Below are 23,384 nucleotides of genomic sequence, written 5' to 3'. Positions count from 1 at the left end.
AACTCCTTAGACAATAGTATCCTTTTATTACTGCCATTGTTCAGGTCTTGTTTGTACAGCTAGTTCTAGGAAAAATGGTCTTGTGACAGACTTCTATGTATTCTGTCCCTTACAAACTTTCTGCCCCTTCTTCTGAGATGTTCCCTGAGCCATATATATATAGGAGCTGTTCTTCAGATATAACCATTGAGGACAAGGGCCCCATGAATATGTTGATCTTTGGATCTGTTGAGCTCTGCATTATGTCCAGTTGTGGTTTTCTCTAATGGTTTTCATTTCTGTATATAGAAGCTTCTTTGATGAGGAGTTGCAGTGGGGAAAGCTCATGGGGTTCCATTCCTAGCCAAAGAAATACAGGTAACTAATCACTGATGAGAGAATTAACCTCTATTAGGGATGATTAGTGGTCACCCTTGAAACCATATACACACAACCAACAAAACAGACTGAGAGGATTGTATTGATGTTTTCTGTTAGGGCTTTGATTGCTGTGATAAAAGCATGACCAAAAGCAACACAGAGAGGGAAGATTGTATTTTAGCTTACACCTCCACATCACAGTCCACAGCGGAGGGAAGTCAAGGTAGGAACACAAACAGGGCAGAAACCTGGAGGCAGGAGCTGATGCAGACACCATAAAAAAGTGCTGCTTATTAGTTGTTCTTCATGGTTTTGCTAAGCCTGATTTTTTTATACCACCCATGACCATGAGATGACTCTGCGCATTGTGGTCTAGTGTACCTACAAGGATCATTAATCAAGATAGTGCACCAAAGGCTTGTCCATAGGGGAGGCTGAGGTTCCCTCTTCCAAAAGCTTGTATCATGTTGACAAAAACTATCCATGACTTGTATGTAGTAATAACAATCAAAGTAAAAGGGGGTGATAGGAGGAGCTGGAGGAAAGGAAAGTGGGAAATAACTTAATCAGATTTCAATTAAAATGTTTTAAAATAAATGTTTTAAATATATGTTTAGACTAGGGTCAGGCAGAAGGGGGAAGGACCTCCCTTATCAGTGGACTAAGGGAGGGGCATAGGGGAAGAAGAGGGAAAGAGGGTGGGATTGGGGGAGATGAGGGAGTGGGTCATAGCTCGGATCAAATTGAATAATTTGTAATAAATGATAATAATAATAATATTAAATGAAAAATAGAAACACAATTGTGGGGAAATAGTTTCCAATATATACTCCAATATATTGAAATTTAACTAGATGATAACAGATAAGTAAACTTGAAGAGCTGTACATCAGAGCAACTAAATGCATATTTCTTGTTACTTTTAGTGACTTGCTGTGTAGGATGACAGCCAGAGGCAGAGACTCAATAGTTTTATTTTGCCAAAATGTGGTTCTTTGCATGTAGCACCTACCTCACTAATAATCATTGGTTACATTATTTAATAGATTAGAGTTTTTTTGGAAACATTGCAAGAAAAAAAAGATAGGTGTTATAAAATATTGACAAACACCCAAATAGTAACTTTTAGATTTAAAACACAACAAGCAAAGGCCTTGTTTCATGCTACTACACAGAACTAGGCACCACATGAGAAAATCTTTTCATTGGGCCTGGCATCCACTAGCCATTAATATGTCTACTGCAGAATCTGCATATTTTATTTAGTCAAATTTGCCTGTAATATGTTAGTTTAAGTTTACTTTAACTCTGTTCTGTCATTTTTCCATCATCCTCTTTGACATTCTATTGTCTTGGTGTGATTAAAACAGAATGTAAAGCAGGACTTTTACATCTCAGAACTTGGCTTGCAATTCCGTATTAAGATAACGTGTAAAGCCATCTCTTCGTGGATTTATATGTCCTTGGGCCACTCTTCCAAACCCCGGTCAGCCTTTGTAAATGTATTTGTAGATGTAGGCTGTGGCATGTCCTCTGGAGATGGGTGAGTACCTGAAAGTAAGCAGGATGAACTGAACACAGCATCTGGTTGGGACCCCAAGACTACCTGTATAAGGCCAAAGAATCCTTAGAAACAGTTTCGACAAACGGTCGACAAATGGCTAAGTCTCAAGAAATGATTAATATAAAACTCCTTGCAGATAAGGTGGATGATTTCTGGTAATTTATTTAATAAAAAAGCTAAACATCTGACACATTAAGAAAGGTGGTCCATTGAGTATCTTACCCAGGGTCCTCCTTCTTGCTTAGCTTCTTTGGGTGTACAGATTTTAGGATGTTTATCCTATATTATATGTTTAATATCCACTTATAAGTGAGTATATACCATGTTCAATCCTCATTCAGAAAGGCAAATGAGATGGACATCAGAAGAGGAAGAAAACAGGGAATGGAACAGGAGCCTAACACAGAGGGCCTCTGAAAGAGTCTACTCTGCAGGGTATCAAAACAAAGGCTGAGACTCATAGCCAAACTTTGGGCAGAGTGCAGGGAATCTTATGAAATAAAGGAGAGATAGAATGATCTGAAGTGACAGGAGCTCCACAAAGAGAGAAAAAAAATCACATCTGGACACAGGGATCTTTTCTGAGACTCATATTCCAACCAAGGACCATTAATGGAGATAACCTAGAACCCATGCACAGATGTATCCCGTGGCAGCTCAGTGTCCAAGTAGGTTCCCTAGTAATGGGAACAGGGACTGTCTCTGACATGAACTCAGTGGCCTGCTCTCTGATCACCTCCCCCTGAGGGGTGTGCAGCCTTACCAGGAAGACAATGCAGCTAGTCCTGATGAGAACTGATAGACTAGGATCAGAGGGAAGGGGAGGAGGACCACCCCTATAGGTGGACTTGGGGAAGGGCATGGGAGGAAATGAGGAAGGGAGGGTTGGTTTGGGAGGAGACTAGGGAGGGAGCTACAGCTTGGATACAAAACTGTAATTAGTAAAACAATAAATAATTTTTTTAAATTTAAAAAAAAAGAAGAAGAAGAAAGGTGGTCCAGATGAACTCAGGAAAATTAATTGAAGAGGAACCCTTCTCTGGGTCCCTTGCATAATGACTGAAAGATAAATAAAGCATGCAGAAAATAAGTGTTTTGATTTACATTTTACCAATTCTTCAGACAAAAGCATATGCCTTTGTGGTTATGGAGTTACTTAAAATGTTTACTAATGAACCATGCAGCTCCCTTTTACAGATATGATTAAACTCTTCTATTGAACAATCTTCTTTCTTTCTTTCTTTCTTTTTTCTTTCTTCCTTTCTTCTTTCTTTCTTTCTTTGAAGGCCACTACATGTACTTTTGTTAATAGAGCAGTAGATAGACTTTACTGGAGAATCGGCCCTAACTTGTTTGCTTCCGTTCACTCTCTGACACACAGCCCTCAGTCACCAGCGCACACGCTCCATTTGGTGCCCTGGCGTTGTCCTCCTCTTCATCACCAGACACTCATAGAACACTCCCAAGCAACGTGGCAATAGATGAGACCTCACAGCGAGGGCAGCAAGGAACTCGGGAAACAGCCCCGCAGATTTTCCAGCTCTCTGCACTCTTGTCCTAAAAGCTGCCTCGCTGCCTCATCTATCTGCCTGATGCTTTGATAATGGCAATGTTTCCTAGAATTGTTGAAAAGAAGCTTCTGGTAATTTAAAACAAATTACTGTTATTGTAAATTGGTCATTCTAATTCTTAAATTATGCTTCACTCTTTTCTGGTGTGGATTAGCCTCACAGAGTTTATTATCCCTGTGGGGTAGTCAAAGCTTGTTTCGGAAACTAAGCATGAGTCTAAAATACACGGAATCTGAGAGATGCCGCTGCGGTGGCAGCCGTGCCTCACTCTTGGCTAATCATAGCCATTTTCCTCTACATTGAGTTGTCAATCATGCTGTGTACAGGATCCACCTCCGTGTCTGTTATTTGAATCAACTCTCGGGTATCTCTCCAGATATATGGCAGCACTGTTGAGCTAATGCATTATTATTCGTAAGCTCTTGAGTAGATTTTGATAGTGCCTTTGGGACAATCAGAAGTTCATATTCATAGGAGAAGAGTACCCTGGAAAATCAGTTATTGCTTCCCAGAAATTTATATAAATAATTTCAATTTAAAAAAAAAGAGTCATGGTTTTCTTACAAAGAAGGCAAGAGGAGAAAGGTGTAAATCAGACAAAAGAACAATGTGGTAATGGTATGAATATGGGCATGATAAAACCCACCACTTTGCATGCTAACCTTAACATTAAAAGTGAAAGAAAGAAAAACTATGTAGTAAGCACAATTCTCTGCTCTTTCTGTGGGATCTCATCTAAAACCATCTTCCTTGGGAGTGCTCTGTGAGTATCTGGTGATGAAGAGGAGGACAGACACCAGGACACCAAGTGGGTAACTGATAGCTGTGTGTCAAAGTATGAACAGAGACAAGTCAGTTAGGGCTGTTACTTCAGTACAGCTATATAGAAAATGGTACGTGTAATATTCTTCAAATTCTCCAGAAGATAAAAATTGTTAAATAGAATATAGTAATCATGATCCATGGAAGGGGGCTATGTGGCGCACTATTAAACACCATGAACACAAAGACAAATGATTTTCCCTGAAGAACTGGTAAAATGTGAACTATCCCACAAAGATAGAATGAGAAGGTCTTACATTAAATCAGTAAATCAGTACCTTCATTAACTTCCAGATGTCATACTTACTAGGGCACTAGTCATGAAGTCTTTCTGCTTGCTGTTTGTCTAGGAGAAGAAGGTTTAGATACAAAGGAACATAAATTTCACAGGCAGCTTGGAGGTCATGTAAGTAAGAAAGAGAGTACTGAGAAGTCAGCTGTCTGTCTGGGTTTATGGACAAAGGCAGACACATCCCTGAAGGCTAACAGGACTTTGTAGTAATGACACTACCTTCCACACCAACAGCAACCTCAAAATGAGAATTCTGTAAGGTAAATTCTGTTGGACACCTTGCATTCCTTTCAAAAGTTAATTTGCTGCTGTTGCTTATCTCAGTGACCTATCTGAATGCTTATTCAGGTTCTATTCTTGACTTTAAAAGTGGGAATTAAATGAAGTCATCTAAACAACATAACACATCTGTACATAGTGGACAAGCAAATGCTCCACAGCTGGTATTATTACATAATCAATAAGGCTAATCTTACTTAGAGATTTTTCACAATAATACATGTGATGGTGTCTTAGTCAGTGTTCTATTGCTGTGAAGGGACACAGTGACCAAGGCAACTCTTATAGGAGAAAGCACTTAACTGGGGGCTTGCTTACAGTTTTAAAGGGTTGGTCCATTATGACCACTGCAAGGAGCATGGCAGCTCACAGGCAGACACTGCAGCAACAACTGAGACCTACATCTTGACTCAGAGAGAGGAAGAAGGACAGAGACAGAGAAAGAGAGACGACAGACAGACAGAGCACCATGCTGGGCCTAGCATGAGCTTTTGGAAATGTCCAAGCCTACCCCCAGTGACACGCTTCCTTCGATAAGGCATCACATCCTATCTTTCTAAAAAGCACTACACCTTGGTGACTAAGAATTCAAATATATGAGCCTACAGTGGCCATTCTTATTCAAACCACTACAGATGGTACACGTAAATTTCTCTACAGCTTAACATTTTACTGATAGAGAAAATGTCCAAGGTATTAAAAATGACTCATGCTTTCTGAAAAGCTAAGCCGTTTCTGCAAAATCCATAGATACCACAGCATACTGAAACTGAAAACCCACAAAAGTAATATTGCTCTCAGCCTTGAGCAGACTTATCATCAAGACCAATAAACATTTATTGCAACAGATTATTGGGAATCTTTCCAGAAGTGTTTTCTCCTAGGGATAGATATACTTACAGGAGCCATGGTTTAAAAAAAAAAAACACACATAATTCGCATCATATTTTAGGCTGAGAAATGACCAAAGTGGGACCATGTAAGTGGTGGCACTTGTGGAACAAGCCATTGACACTTGACAGCCATCTTATTACACCTTGAAGATATTGAAGAAATAAATCATCAAGGCCATAAAGAATTGCATTTGAAACATGGAGACTGAGAACAAAAGAACCCAACAGAGACTCGGAGGGTGGATTTACGGCACTGGGCACACCTGAATCACAACATCAGAGAGAGCCTTGTAATGATGATTCCCTTGGGTTTTGTCACAGAAGATGACCAAGACAGTAGCTTTTGACTAAACATGGTAGTTACAACGCTCAAATCATCATCTTATAAACAAAGAAACCCGTGGCTCATTACTGACCTAATCAGTAACATTGAAAATGCCCTAAAATGTATTTTTTATACTCATGAAGTTTTCTCTTTCTTGGTCTGAATTCTGAAAAAGCAGTTCTTTAATCCAGCTCCTACAATGGAGGATACATAGGCAAACCCACCCTTTCAAGGGGTTATATAAATTCAGTGCCAGCAGAGACATTTGTGGATAAACTACATGAGTTAGCTATTTATTAAGGAGGGAAAATAGCTAATAAAAAGATTTATTCATATTTATTATAGGCACTCCCCAACATGCCTTCTCCTGTTTCCTAATATATTATAATCAGCAGACAAATTTGGATCCCTTTTTGATATTACAATCTCCTTTATTGTTATAGTTAAATCACAAAGGCCCCTCGCCCTTGGCTTTCCTAATATGGAGCACTATCTATAAAATGAGTTACTGCAAATAAGACAAGGGCAGTTGCCATAAACCTGTCAACCTCATCTCTGGGACTTTCTTTCCAAACAGCACTAGACACTTTCTAACAATTACTTTGCATTGGAAAGAAGCAAGCCTCTATTAAACTTAGGCATTTATATGAATCTCGTGTTTCAACACGTTCACAATAATGCAAAGGCATTGGGACTATTAAGCATGGAGCTTTTAAAACTGTTTTGGGATAAAGAGCTGCTGTGTGTGCATACATTAAGCTGGAATTCAATGTTTAGTTAGCACTTAATATTGGTTGAAATTTTGGTTATAGTGCCATGCAGGTTTTTTTTTTCCACTCTACCCAGGGACATCAAATGGTCCTGGAGAAGCAAGAACTGGTTTTGTGTAGAAATGGGGCCAACCATCAAATGACCCTTTATTGTTTATATTCTTCTAAAGCAGAGGCAGATGTAGTTACTGTTTTGACCCCCAAATTAGAAGCAACTCACAAGCCAACAGCCATAGAAGGATTTTAGTCTGTGTTGCCCAGGTAACTCAAAATACTTAGTAATCTCTCTTGATCTATAAAAGCAAGGCAGCATAAAATGAATATATAGAAAAAATAAGAACTATACCTAGAACATCTATTTTTGTCATAACGCATGGTGTTTTATTGTTCTTTAATTAAAGCATTAATTAATTAAAGTGAGAAAAATGCCCTCTGGTTTCCATTTCTGTGCTTTGGCACATGCATATTATACTATGCACACAGCTCTCACACACACATGCACCAATAATGGTAAGAGTAATAATGATATAATAATAATAATAATAATAAACAATGCTAATAACAATAGGAGCAAGGAATTATAGTGATGGTTTAGTGGGTAAAGGTGCTTGCTACCAAGCCAGACGACCTGAGTTCAACATGCAGGTTGCATACGTGCACATGGTGGCAGAAGAGAATCAACTCCACAATTGTACCCTGATTTCTTCACACACACCGCGGCAACCATGCACCACACCCACAAAGAAATAAGCGTGACACTGTTTTAAAAGGAGAAAAAGATTAAATGACTAGTAGCTTTGGAGACAAGTGCTTCCTGGCCAGGCAACATCGTTTAGACGATCATAGCCTGGCCGTATTTTTCCCTGACAGTAACATGAGGTGTCTTGTCTTGTTTTGGCTTGTTTTAGGTATCTTAAATAAAAGTAACCATTTTTATTTAAGATTCATTGGTGCAAACATTACCTGGGTGTATACAGAGTGAATAAATGAATACCTGACTAGCACACACACACAAAAAGAGATCCGTGTGTGATTTATCATTTCATCAATAAATAGTTTATATTAACTTACTATTCAAAGAGCAGCCTGGCTTTGGCTTCAGCTGGGAGCTTGCTAGAAAGGAAACACTGTGATTCCAACAAGGCAGAGTAATGTAAGCAGCAAATTCAAACCCTGTTGGCATTTGAAATGTGCAGTTGTATCACACACAGGTCTGGGATGCTCTTGTTGTGTATGTGAGTGTGGGAAACACAGATAATTCTCAGAAAGTTGTGCTGTCCCTGGAAATCATTGGATAGAGAACAGCTGGATCATGTTTTCAGGGCACTTCAACCTGAACGAGTATGGTCCATGTCTCATGCTCCTCAGAACCAGTGGCTCAAAGGTCTTCCTATATTTAACATGAATGCTCATCTCGCCAGCCATAGACTGCATAAGCATGTACATGAAATGTTTACTCCAAAAAAGGATTTTGTGACAGTTTTTTTATGATAGTAAGAATAATTGCTAATGTTTATTAAGTACATTTACTGTGAAAGTTGTTCTTGGAGAGGTTTTATATGCTAACTCACCTAACCCTAAATGTACTAGGACATTTGTGTGTCTTTTGTTTTACAGTTGTCAGTGGACTACCTCTTTAAGACTGTTGCCTAAGGCCACACAGCCTTCATATTCATACCCAGGATTTGTACAACAAAATTACTGTTTCTATTCCTTTGGATATAATACTCAAATTTATGAATTAGGGAATCAGTCAAACTTCACATATATTAGTTAAGGAGAATCTTTATATACAATACATTTATCAGAAATGTGACTACTATAATATCATTGCATTAGAATGAATACGAAGTTCTGGATTAAGATTTTACAGGCAAAGAACTTACATGAAGTTTTTTCGGATGCATACCATTTTATCACACTTTGAACTTCTGGAAAGTTCATTAGATCACATGACTTTGATGATTAGTCGCATGAACTGTCTTAGTGGAATAAACAATATGTAATTTCTCCTACTATACTATGAATTTCTTGTGGAGGCGGAAACTTCTTACACATTTAGTTGTTGTTGTTGTTTTAATCCAGAATATATGGCATGGTTTATGCCTTAGCTTTTCTTTAACATGTGTATGGATCAATGGAGGCTGTTTGGTGTATGATAATCCTTGTGCTATCCTTTCACAAATTTTAGAGTAAATATGTGTTCTTTGTTTTGAGGCACAGAAGATGAAGGCACTCAAGATATACAGTTTGGTTCTTCTGTCCTCATTTGCTCCACCTTCTGTCTACTTTGATACTTCCTGTATTCCATATTCCTTGAAGCTAAAATCTATTTTGGTGAGCTTTATTTTCTATAGGTATAATGTGAGAATAATTAATTTGAACATGTTTAAACACTGGTTTACAGTGTTGAATATTCATTAAGTTATGTGCACAGCCCTAGATACTTCAAAAGGGTATGAGTTAATGATGCCTTATCCATGTGGGTCATTAAAAAGAAAAAAAGTAATTCTCGTAAGAAAATAGGACTTCAGAATAGCTAATAAGGTATCGAGTAAATGAAAATATTAATCTCAATAATGATGTAGATTGTGGTGAGGAGAAGAAGAGGAACGAGAGCACAATACGGGTTTCATTAAAGGAAATTTAGGTGCTTGCTTCGGCAGCACATATAGTAAAATTGGAATGATACAGAGAAGATTAGTATGGCCCCTGTGCAAGGATGACATGAAAATTCGTGAAGCGTTCCATATTTTTTCCATTGCTGGTAGGAATGTAAACTTGTACAACCACTTTGGAAATCAATCTGGCACTTTCTCAGACAATTAAGAATAGTGCTACCTCAAGATTCAGCTGTACCACTCCTAGGTATATATCCAAAAGAGGCTCAAGTACACTTCAAGGACATTTGCTCAACCATGTTTATAGCAGCTTTATTCATAATAGCTAAAACCTGGAAACAACCCAGATGTTCCTCAGTTAAAGACTGGATACAGAAATTGTGGTATATTTACACAATGGAATACTATTAAGCTATTAAAAACAAGGATATCATGAAATTTGCAGGCAAATGGTGAGAACTAAAAAAGATCATCCTGAGTGAAGCAGAAAGACACACATGGTATATACTCACTTATAAGTGTATATTAGACATATAATATAGGATAATCATAACAAAATCTGTATACCTAAAGAAGCTAAGCAAAAAGGAGGACCCTGGGTAGGATGCTCAATCTTCATTCAGAAAGGCAAATGGGATAGACATTGGAAGAGGGTGAAAATAAGGAACAAAACAGGAGCCTACCACAGAGGGCCTCTGAAAGATTCTACCTCACAGGGTATTAAAGTGGATGCTGAGATTCATAGCCAAACTTTGGACAGAGTGCAGGGAAGCTTATGAAAGAAGGGGGAGATAGAAAGACCTGGAGGGGACAGGAGCTCCACAAGGAGAGAAAAAAAAATCTGGGCACAGGGGTCTTTTCTGAGACTGATATTCCAACCAAGGACCATGCATGGAGATAACCTCGAACCCCTGCTCAGATGTAGCCCATGGCAGCTCAGTGTCCAAGTGGGTTTCCTAGTAAAGGGAACAGGGACTGTCTCTGAGATGAACTCAGTGGCTGGCTCTTTGATCACCTCCCCTGAGTGGGGAGCAGCCTGATGTGAGTAGTTGGTGATACCACCTGGGACTATGGTGGGCTCCTGGCCTGTGGCCCACCAGGGGCCACATCTGGGTATGTAGCCCTGAAGCAGCAGGGGTTTGTTACCACAAAAGGCCAGACAGACTTCCCTGGTCTGGGCTGACACCTGGGACATGTTGGTGTCTGAGGACTGCCCCATCCCCTCAATGGGGCATCATGGGAAAGCTGGCCCTAGGGGCATGAGAGCTGAAGAGCTGACCCTGCCACAGGCCAGCTGCAGTGCTCAGGAGAGTGGCTCTGCACATTGTAGGAGTTTCAGGTGAGCAAGCCCTGAGTATATGATTGCGGGAGAGCTAACCTCACCACTGCCTTCCATGTGCTGGCAAGGATGAGGACAATATACCTCTCACCTCTCACCACCTGTGGCAGGCAGGACACTTGGACCTGGTATCACTAGAGTAGGAGAGTTGACCCTGCCCCTCACCAGCTGCAGCACTCAGATGAGTAGGCCCTGTACCTCTCCTGCGCAGCACAGTTGAGCTGACCCTGGTGGCAGGGTATGAACATAGGAGAGCTGGCCCACCCTCACCCCTTGCCACCTATGTCAGGTGGAATAGCTGGCCCCAATGTCATCAGAGCATGAGAGATATCCCTGCTTCAGCACTTGAGAGAGAAGGCCCTGAACCTTACCTGGGCAGCAGGATAGAGAAGGCGGTGGTTACTTGTGAGCTGGTCCTAAGGGTGTAAGAGTGAGAGAGCTGGCAGGCTGGCCAGTTCAGAGACCTCACAGGCACAGACCCAGAGCTTTGTATTGGTCCACCCCAACATTTAACCCCATCGATGAACTGATGGGTTGCATGAAAGGGCTAGTCCTAGAGATATAAAACTACAGGATCTACATGACACAGGCCAACATCCAAGAGGATGTCCTGGTGAGGATTCAGTACTGATAGTGTAGCAGGAGCCAGAGGCCTTGTACCAGACCAATGAGTAGTTGCAATGAACTTTTACAAGCAAAGAAGTATAGAAAAAAGGGTATACTGTGAGACAACATTACAGCTTCCACAACAAGACGTTTTTTCCCTCGGTTCCAAGATGGTGGTGACCAGTGTGTACAATATCTAAGGGGCAGAAGATCAGAGACTGTGAAATTGGTGAGTAAACAGGTGCTGGATCCAAAACATCAACTTTGGTGCCTCCTGACCTGGAGGGGACACCCCGAGAGTTGGAGATGATTAGATCCAGGCCCCCTTTGGCCATCTCCCAGGTCCAGGAGTCATGAACATGAGCCCCCTGTCCTTTTCACATACTCAAGAAGTGCAGGACCCAGTTGCAGGGACTCTCTGCTCCAGTAGTCAGACATTGCATCCTCACCCCGACAGAGCACAGCATCTGGATTCCTGGGACAGCATCCCAACCTCCAAACCACGGTTCTACCGGTCCACAGGTGGACAACAAAATCATATGGAATTCCAGATCTAATACAGTAGAACTCAGATGAATCTGACTCTCAGAACAGTGTCTGTTAGGCCTGTAAGCCAGAGCCCAGCTTCCTTGGGAGGCACCGGGTTCACTGCAGCTGCTACCTGAGGCAGACATCTCTCTCCTCAACACCTGCCATCTGAGATGCCGGCATCCTGCCCTCCCAGGCATCCACAACAGTGCACCAGCCCTTCAAGGCACCCGGACCTACACTCGGCCTTCCAAAACACACACACGTGGCTGCATCCAAATGCCAGCTCCCATTTGTGTTGCCCTGAACCTCTCTAATCATTCTAAAGACTACTCCAAACTCCAGACTCCAGACTCCAGAGATGGGCAGAGTCAGTCTTCAGTGCAGATTCCAAGAACAAACAGCCAAGGCTGTAGACAACCAGATGACTAAAGGCCAGTGTAAAAATTCAATCAACAAAAGTCAGGACGTGATGGCTCCACCACAACATCATATTCAAGATATTCCATATATATATATATATATATATATATATATATATATATATTCTAATGTAACTGAAACACAGGAAAAATGACCTTAAATCTATTATTAGGCAGTTATTAAAGGCCTTTAAAGAGAAAACAAACAAATCTCAAAGAAACACAAGAAAACACAACCAACAAATAGAGCCCATCATGGACAGACATGAAACCACAATAAAGCCGGTGAAGGAAATAAATAAAACTGTTTAAGTCCTGAAAATGGAATTATAATCAAAGAGAAAACACAAACTGAGAAAACCCTGGAAATGGAAAACTTAGAGAAGAGATCAGGAACCACAGAGGTTAAGCATCACCAACAGAATACAAGAGATGGAGGAGAGAATCTCAGGCATTAAAGATACATTTGAGGAAGTCAATACATCCCTCAAAGAAAATATTAAAATGGAAAAATTCCTGAAACAAAACATCCAAGAAATCAAGGACATGTTGAGAAGACAAAACCTAAAAATAATAGGAATAGATGAAAAAGAAGATTCCAAGCTTCAAGGTCCAGAAAATATTTTCAAGAAAAATCATGGAAGAAAATTTCCCCAACCCAAAGAAACAGATGCCCTTAAACATACAAAAGGCTTACAGAACACCAAATAGACTAGGCCAGAAGAGAAATTCCTCCTGCCACAGAATAATCAAAACACTAAACCTACAGAAGAGAATATATTAAAATTGGCAAAGGAAAAAGACCAAGTAACATATAGAGGTAGACCTATCAGAATCACAGCTGACTTCTCAAAAGAGACTATGAAAGCCAGAAAGACCTGGGCAGATGTTATGCAGACACTAAGATACCACAGATGCCAACCAAGTCTACTATCTCCAGCAAAATTTTCAATCACCATTGATGGAGAAAATAAGATATTCCATGAAAAAAAAATTAAACAATATCTATGCACCAACACAGCCCTACAGAAGATCCTAGAAGGAAAACTCCAACCCAATGAGGTAAACCACACCCAAGAAAAGAGTATATAGATAATATAGATAACTTCACAACAGCAAAACCAAAACAAAACAAAACAAACACACAAACACAGTATCACTACCACCTCCACAATAAAAGGAACTAGCAATCATTGGTCACTAAAATCTATCAGCATCAAGGTACTCAATTTGAGTTGACAGCTAAAGCACCTTTGTTCAAAATTAAGGCCTACCTAAAATCTTTCATTCTGTTATTAAACAGACAAAACAGGCATGTTAAGTCAAAAAGTCATGCATAGCTCATGAATATGAAGAAATCAATATATGTTTGCTAGGTACCCACAGAGCTGGGAGTTGGTATTACTAGAAATAATTGGATGCCAGCTGCTTATTACAGAATTATAATCCTCATAATGAAAAGAATGATCTGATACCAATCTCTCATTTCATAGATATCCAGAGGCTTTGAGAGAGATAGTAAGGACTCAAACCTTTGTGATGACAACAGTGGAAGCAGATCATAGCCTCCATATCAATCAATAAAGTCTGATAAGTAGGTGATGCCCTCATCAAGGAATCACAAATTCAGAACAGAAATAAGCATAATATAATCAGATTTGTGGGATGTAAGCATGTAGACAAAGACAATTGTGGCACACCCCTTTCCCCCTCTGCCCCCCATCTCCAGAAGTATCAATTCACCATGAGGCTATAACTGGATACATGAGAACCTAATAAAATATTTTAAGCATTGCTTCTCAGGTAGAATGGTGCAAATTTTTGTCAGGAGAGAGGTAAGTGCATTTGTTTCTGGTGACTAGCTTAATCCCATGACTCACTAGCTCTAAATAATGTGCATTTTAGAAGTGACAAATACCTCTTTACATCCCATTACTGAACAGTAAATTTCCATGGGAATAACATAGGGATTAAATAAAGAGACGGGGCATCAGAAAGAACACAGTATATGGTTCAGAAGTCGGCAAGACAGCCAGAAAACACAGATGTACTATGAATTTCTGTAGCAATTTTCACTTGTGGTCATGTTACATTTTCATACAGAGCTGACTTTTATAACTAAGTTCTGAAAAAAACAATGGATCTTCTACAGACAATTTCAAAATTCATATCAGGTATAAATTCTCATTTTCATTAAGCAAGGTAGTTGGCTAGGTACCATACTACAAGTTCAGCAAAATTTTGTTTTCAACAGTCTTTATAATTTAAATAGGTATTTTTTATGTGGGGTTGTGTTTTTCTGAAATCTTTTATAATAAACATTGTCCTGCTTCTCCTTGGTCTTTCTCAAGCATGGAAATAATGAGATAGGGACTGATTTCATTTTAACTGGCCTTTTTTTTTCTCTTTTAATGTTTTATGTATATGTTCTCTGCTGAGTAAATCATACATGGAATGTTTACAATGTTTTCTTTAGCCATTTATACATATACAGGTATTTTGTTTAATCACTTATTTATTTTTGTTACTAACAATAAAAACCAAGTACTCACACATTTTAAGAAAGTGTTCTACTTGAACTAATCCAACCACAGGTACCTTAGCAGACAATAAAAAAAGGTATCTACTTCATTTCCCTTAAACTCACCCACCCAAACCCTTTAAGTTTATAGCATACAAAATTGTACATTAGACACATTGGCATGCTTTTAGGGATTAACCGATAAATAATATAGAGGAAAAAAGAAGGCAGAAGTAGGTTACTTCCAGTCACTGCAATTGTGAAAACATCTACAAAGAACATGGGGAAATTGGAAGGATTTTTTTTTATGTATATAGATGTTTTCCTACAGGTATGTCTGTCAACACAAGCTTGCAGTGCCTGCGGAACTCATAATAGGGTGTTGAATCCCCGAGGACTGAAGTTTCAGATGCTTATTAGCTTGCCATGTGTGTGTTGGTAATTGAACCTGAAATTCCTCCTGCCACAGAATAACCAAAACACTAAATCTACAGAAGAGAATATATTAAAATCAGCAAAGGAAAAAGACCAAGTAACAGATAGAGGTAGACCTATCAGAATCACAGCTGACTTCTCAAAAGAGACTATGAAAGCCAGAAAGACCTGGGCAGATGTTATGCAGACACTAAGATACCACAGATGCCAACCAAGTCTACTATCCCCAGCAAAACTTCCAATCACCATTGATGAAGAAAACAAGATATTCCATGAAAAAAAAATTAAACAATATCTATGCACCAACACAGCCCTACAGAAGATCCTAGAAGGAAAATTCCAACCCAACGAGGTCCTATGGAAGTTCAGCCCCAGAGAACACACTTTCTTTTTTTTTCCTTTAATTTTATTTTTTTTTCACAATTTGTTCATTGCGTAGCCCAATTGAAGCCCCCTCCCTCAACTCCTTCCGGTCTCAGCCTCCCTCCCTCTTCCCCTAATCCCTTTCCCCTAGTCCACTGAAAGGAGGAGTTCACCTTTGCCATTTGCCCATAGCTTACCAAGTGTCATCAGGACTACCTGGATCCTCTTCCTCTGTTGCCATAGAATATAGGATAGGCATACTAAAATCTACAGACCTAAAGAAACTAAACATTAAAGAGGACCCTAGGGAGGATGCTTAAATCTCATTCAGAATGAGAACAAGCTTTCTGAATGAAAACATGAAGGGAAAAAAAAAAGAATTTAATAAGGCAGAGATGTCAGATGGGAAAAAAATCTTAGATATATAAATAAAGGCTAAACTCAAAACTATAGCTGAAGTAAAATAAAATAATGTTAAAGGTCTGTTTAACAAATCATGTGAAATTATGTCAGATTAATGTAGCACTTTAACTGTGTGACAGAGGGCTTTAACTTCCATCCGTGCTTCTCAAACGTGATGTTTTGTGACTCTCCAAAGAAATAATAAATTGAGTTGCTGGGAAAATAGCTTGAAAATGAGTTCAGATCCCCAGTATCCACATGAAAGTGGATTCAGCTGTGTGTACTGCTAAGGACGAGAGATAGGCAGATCTCAAAAGCTTGCTAGCAACCATCTAGTGACCTCATAAGCTCCAGGTCCAATGGGAGACTCTGCCTGGAAAAAGAAGCTAAAGAACTACCGAGAAAAACATCTAGCATCAAATTCTGGCCTCCACATATGCAAAATTTACAAATTCTGTTAAGAAACGCTGTCTCATAGGTAACCCAAGGCCATTAGAGTTTAAAGCAAATATAGAGCTATTATTTAATTGAAGAACTATCCCAGAGATTCCATCATAAAGGGAAATTTTGGGAGTGGAAGAGTACAATTTACAAATGAGGAAAAAAAAAAACCGGAAAGTAAAGGAATGGCTTAAAGGACCAAATAAAATTAAGTATATGCAAAATGGTATGAAGAAACCTGTCACTTTGTACTCTAGTGTGAAATAATTATCATTACAAGCAGCACACTTTAGCCAACTGAGTGAACTGGCCAACAGCATTAGTGTAAATAAATAAATAAATAAATAAATGAGCCCTTGGGATACCTCTGAAACAGCTTACTCCTTAAGCTCTTCTATCGGCTAGCAAAGTGCTATGACCATATTCTAAGTAACTCTCATATGCCAGAGAAGCAAAGGAAAGTACACGCTTCTATAAAGAATTCATAATTAAAGAAAACCCTGTTGACATACTAGAGTAACAAAACATAAAGACAAAATGGCCAGAATATGGGCACAGCAAAGTTATGCCGTTTTGTATAGCTAAAGGCAGGAGAAGACTGAGTCCCTAGGCCGTCTGAAGGAATACAAACAACGACCAAGCATATGTTAGGATGTGTGTAGGACAGACATAGATCTTTTAAAGAAAATAAAAAGATAGTAAAAACAAATTTCTTTTGATGTTACTAAAGGAATGTTTAAACAGGGATTGTTTGGAACAAAGATTAGCAAGTAAACCACAACTGGATCACTGAGGCTGTAAAAAATTAATCAAGCTGTTAAGCAGCCAAGTTTATCTTTAATCCTGATGAGCTCTTGAGCACCAGGAGTCAGAAATTACATAGTTGACTAAACATTTTGAAAAGATAACTCTGAGGAAAGAAATAGGGACATTGGAAAGATAGAGAAATTTAAGATTATTTCTCAAAGTGATGATGAGTATCTTGAATAGACACTGAAAATAATGATAAATCATGGAATAATGAAAAATTAAGTTCAAGAGGTAAAATGGTCACCAATAAGACCAGAAAGTTACTAAATGGAAATTAATTACAAACTGCCTCCAGCTTATTAAATATATGTCAATTGAGAATGAAAGCACATGGAAAATAAAAAGTACTGAAGAAGAAATAGTGAATAAGTACAGAAGGGTAAATGGAGCATCAATATAAGAGGTTAACTGTTTGTGGTCCTACAGCTGATGAGAGCAATATCACAGAGTGAGGCTTCAGGGAGCCATATTATATCTTTCAGGGAGTAATTGTCTTGGTTACTTTTCTATTGCTGTAACAAAACACCAAGACCCAGACAGCTTATAAAGAAAGCATTTAATTAGGGGTCACAGTTCTAGAGACAAGTAGAGTCTGTGACCATCATGGCAGGGAGGATGGCAGCATACAAGCAGATGTGGTGCTAGACCAGTGGACAAGATCTTTCCAAATAGTCCTGCCAAGTGGGAATCAAGCTTTCAAACAAATCTGATGCTTCTAAAACAGAATGACACAGAATATACATTATGATTCCCCCCAAAGAGACAAATGGTATACTGAGGAAATACTGAACCAAAGAAAGACTGAAACCCAGCAAGGCAAACTCCAAATTCTCTAGTTCTATGTCCTATATCAAAGGGCATAGATTGCTCTGCTCTTTGACTTTGTTGACAGCAATACCCTTCTCTCTTCGTGAGAGAAGAGAAGTGGTCTCACTTCCTTTATGCAACTTTCCCTGGTAGACATCTCATGGCTCTGGCACCTCCAGCTCTTGGAATTTCCAACACAACCCAAGCTTCACCTTTACAGATTCATATATTGGCCTCTGGGACTCCTGGCATGCACAATGTATGTGCAAGTTTCCATAACCTTGGAGGAAGATTCCACAACGCATTTACTCCTGTATTGTTCAAGACTCTAAAGCCAGAACTGCACAGCCAATGTTGCCAAGTTCTGCTTCCTGCTTGGGATGGAACCTGGGTTCCTATTTAAATGCATTTGTATAAACTTTGGTTTGTTGTACTTGTTGTTGCTGAATAACTCTCCTTTGCTTTAGGAGTAGAAGATTCCTTGGGCACATTTTAAGTTGGAAGCTTAACCAGGTAAGGCCTTGCTCTGAGGGCACTATTTCCTTATTCCAATTAACATCAGGCTCTTAATAAAAATTTTTATCTCTTAAAGTACAAGATTTAGCTCTAACATTACATTTCCTGGTGCTCCCTTTCTCTTAACTTGTATATATTGCATTTTTCCAATGTATTCCTTTTTATTATTGATCTGTGTAAGTATGATCGATCATTAAATACCATGAGACACGGTTAATACTAGGATGTCTTGAGGTTTCCTCTGCCAGTGAAATTAGTCCAAACCTCTTCAAAGTGGCCTCAGGTAGATTCTTAGAACAACATTAACAAAGCAGTCATATTCTTTGCCAAAATATCACAGGAATGGTCTCTAATCCAATTGATTTTAGTGCTACTGTCTCCCAAACTCCTACTATAAGGGCCATTGAGAACCATTTAGCATTCAACCACTTGCCTAGTCCAAAGTCCCAAAGTCTTCCAACGTGTCTCAAATTCAGCATAATCAGTCCTGTCACAACAATACCTCCTGCTCCCAAATTCTGTCTTAGTTCCATTTCTATTTCCATGACTGTGCCATCTAATTTTTTAGACACATGTCAGCATCATCTGAGAAGAGGAAACCCCAGTTAACAAAATTTCTCCATAAGACTGAGCTGTTGGCAAGCCTGTACATTTTTTTAATTAGTGATTGATGTGGGAGGGCATGTCCCATTGTGGTTAAGGGTCACTACTGGGCTGGTGGTCCTAGGTTTTATAAGAAGGATAGTAAGCAGCACCCCTCCATGGCCTATGCATCAGCTCTGTCTCCAGGTTCTTGTCCTGTTTGAGTTCCTGTCCTTACTTCCTTCAGTAAGAGACTATGAATGTGGAAATATAAGCCAAATAAAAGCTTACTTCACCAACTTGTTTTTGTTCATGGTATTTCATCATAGCAACAGTAAACCAAACTAAAACAATAACCAAGGAAACATAAAAGCAAGGATTTAATTGGCACTCCTAGACTAGAGGAGAGTAGAGTCCATGACAATCATCTCAGGCAGCATGACAGCAGGCAGGCAGGCAAGGTGCTAGAGCAGCAGCTGAGAGCTTTCATTAAAGAAAGAGAACTAGAACTGGAATGGTATGGGCCTTGGAACCCTCAAAGCCCACTCTCAATGGCACACCTCGTCCAATAAGGCCACACCTCCTAGTCCTTCCCAAACAATTACATCAACGGGGAAGCAATCATTCAAACATATGAGGCAATGACGGCCAATCTCATTCAAACTACCACAGTGGCTAATGGAGAACTTGTAAACAATTATAGAACTCAAGACAAACATCAGAAATGTTGTGTTTCTTCTTTATTGGTTTATTTAAAAGTAAGGTCTACAGTGAGACACAGAACAGAGAGATTCACGCCCAAGAGAGACAAAGTGATGTGGTAGCCATGACACTAGAGGTGAAAGCAGTGGCTTACTGTGAGGCTAGCCATGAGAAGCCAGCACAGAGACATCTTTGTTCTAGATGTTGAGGCCTTTGTAAAACACTAGCAGTTTATTATTGTACGCAAGCTTGTTACAGCTGGGACATCTGGGATTTTTGATATGACTGTAAGTTATCTTTTGGGAGTTCAGAAGAAGCGCAAGAATTCTAAGAGGAACATTATAGGCTTTGATTTATATTGAGAACAGGTTATATCGGTATATGATGGTCACAGAACTCAAATAATTCTTAGAGTTATTTCTGCCAATTTGGAAATCTAATGAATTAGCACTATAACTTTAATTCCAGAGAAACTTGCTTGTCTCCACAGTGAACCAATCCACCTTACCATGGTCTTTTCTGTCTGCAGGCTGTCTAAGCAGTCACACCACCTCGTTATGCAAAATTTTTGACACTTCATATAAAATTTAAATAATAGCCAGACGATGATGGCACACACCTTTAATCCCAGCACTTGGGAGACAGAGGCTGGTGTATCTCTGTGAGTTTGAGGCTAGCCTGATCTACAGAGTGAATTCCAGGTTAGTCAAGGCTACACAGAAAACCGCTGTTTGAATAAATAAATAAATAAATAAATAAATAAATAGCATGACACAGTCTCATGTCCTCTCTCACCTCATCATTGCTGTGTCTGTTACACAGTGCTTTAATAAAACCCCTTTCAGGAGTAGCCCTTCTGCAAATACTCAGGTCCTTCCTCTTACTTTCTTCTGGTCTCCTCACAGAGCACCTCTTTGAATAACATAAAATAGAAATCTTCCCATCACAGTCCTGTCCTATTCTCATCATAGCGCGTATGATATGTGCTATATATTGTATGTTGTTATATAACATACTTCATTACAATATGTGTTTATTCCAAAATACAAGTTCTGTCAATTTTAAAAGAAAACACGGTTTTCTACAGATATAAAGACTGAGTGAGTGAGCAAGGGGTAAAACACATCTACAGTAAGTTATTTTTCTCAACAGTACTATAGAAGACATAGCCTGCTTTGGTCTTGTGTTTTCTTCACTCAGATTGATGAAAAAAGTAATTTAAAAATATTAATTTTGACTCCACTCCATAAACGTTGAATAGTCGAATGTTGAGGACTGTGCCAAATATCAAAGGCAAAATGCTATTAGAGAAACAGAAGTGACAAGAGCCTGAAAACTCACTCTGTACTCAGGTCACACTGAGGAAGTTTTAAGAGTGAATGCATCAGGGAGAAAAAAAAAGTAGCTTTTCTGCTCTTGCTGTTTATATGAAAACATATTTTGACTTTTTATCACACTGTTCATTAAACGCACCAGCCGTGGTGTAGCAACTTCTCCAATGCAATGGATGTGTTTCGTTGAAAATTATCAGAGCACCCTTTTTTACAGAAGGATAATGCTATGAGAACCACACTAAACCAAACAGTTAAGTGTATGTTGTAGATCTGGGGTGTTGTGGCAAACAGGCATATGCTTTTCGTAAATTCAAGCAAGCTCCCTATTTTCAGCTCTTTTTACTCCTAAACTTGTATAGAACTTGACGTGAGAGCAAAGTAGCTCAGAAACAGAAAGAAATGTTAGTTTTGGGATAGTTTGTGCTTCCCAGTTACCTAAGAAGAGTCCCTAACCTGGAGGCTGGCTTTAGTGGCTTGGTTGCTCTGTAAATACTGCCAAAGTCCTGAGGATCCCCCCTTTTCAAGTTCTTGTGTTGGCCTTAGGTTTCACCGACCACTGTGGGTTTAATCCTGACTTCTGTTTCTGTCCCCCAGCTCTGAAACTCTGACCTAGGTTCTGTTAACACTCACCTGTTGGTTTTCACCAGTAGACATGGCAATTGCACCTATACCTCCTGTGAGAAGTACAGCTACCTCAGGATGCTGCAGATAAAACAAAAATCTAAAAATGCAGGAACCATATTTCCTTCTGACAGCTCATATGTAATGTTTGCTTGAGGTTTTATATTACATTATTTCAGGATAATCAGTTTTCTTCATGACTCCCCCTATTTTATATTCTGTATTTATAAAATTATTCTAGAGGAGGCCAGTACACACCTAAAGATATGCGTTAAAACCCAATGGGTAGAGGGAAGACATCATATATATATATATATATATATATATATATATATATATATATATATATTTATTTATTTATACTATATATTGTAATTACAGCTATATATATATATAATTTTTAGTTACAATCTTAAATTTTTCTCTTAACTGAACTATTTGTAAATATAATGGTCAATTTTCAAACTGTTCTTTCACATATCTTATATTTTATAGGATTTTAACTTCAAGAAATTTTCAGAATTTTAATCAGTTTTCTGCATTTTCTTCCAAAAGAGTTTATTTCTAAGAACAGATGGAATTAGCAATCCATTCAGTCACTAGAGCTGAGTCCTTTTAAGGTTTTTATGGGGATATAGAGCTGAAAGGGAACCATCATTCTTGTACATAAATAGAAAGCAATTCCTCAAGTCTTCAGCAAATTAAAGTCATAATGCTTCAGCAGTGGGCGAGTCAGTTAATGAGACACGCACCAACTCTGGAGCCATAGCTAGGATGGATTGCTGAGCCAGCTGCTGGAAAGCTACAGACTGCTCGTTTCACGCAGCCTCCACGATGTGCCCTATCTGCTTGTTTGAATCTCATTTCCTAGGGGTTTTCACAGCTTTCCATATCTTGCAAGGTGGCTAAGTAACTCATTTTGTGATGGAAAATAATACTACTAGGGAAAGGAAAAGAAGAAAGTTAGCACACATCCTTATTTTTATATTGTACGCTTACTGAGGACCCATAGGCCTGAGAAGAAGGGGAAGACGGGAGTTTAGGACCTTTCCCTCTCAAGCTGTTCTCTGGAATGCCCATTCCCTCTCTTTCTAAACCCTTTAGCAGATACCACGAGTATATGAATTTTAAAGGTGACTTTAGTCTAAACTAAAAGTGTGACTTAACTGCTTAAAAGCAGAGCGTGGGACTACTCAGTGGGCCTCCTTGAAGCTATCTGAAAAAAGGATTTCTTCGTTGGATAATCGAATGTCCATTATGTCCCACTCAGTTGACAGCTCATTATTTTGTTATTTGGTATCAAACTAAGCCCCCTAGGTCAACTGAGCATGCTTATTTGCTTTGTTGCGTTTGGCTTTGCTGACAGGTTTTAGAACCCACCATATAACTATTTGGAACGAAACTGCCATGGCCTAGCGTTCACTGCTTTGGATGTGTCAAAATGCAGCAGCATAGAAG

General features: G+C 39.1%; 1 protein-coding gene and 1 non-coding gene across 5 annotated transcripts in view; one reads left to right on the top strand and one right to left on the bottom strand.

The window, feature by feature from the left end:
* Rit2 (Ras like without CAAX 2) overlaps nucleotides 1–23,384 on the bottom strand; it is a 337,828-nt gene that overhangs the window by 279,451 nt on the left and 34,993 nt on the right. The window lies entirely within an intron of this gene.
* Nucleotides 9,527–9,633, top strand: LOC132652674 (U6 spliceosomal RNA). Its single transcript, XR_009590251.1, has one exon. It is a non-coding gene; the product is annotated as a U6 spliceosomal RNA (small nuclear RNA).

This window comes from Meriones unguiculatus, chromosome 2, assembly GCF_030254825.1.
Source record: "Meriones unguiculatus strain TT.TT164.6M chromosome 2, Bangor_MerUng_6.1, whole genome shotgun sequence".
NCBI classification, from domain to species: domain Eukaryota; kingdom Metazoa; phylum Chordata; class Mammalia; order Rodentia; family Muridae; genus Meriones; species Meriones unguiculatus.
This window is presented reverse-complemented; position numbering and strand designations above follow the sequence as displayed.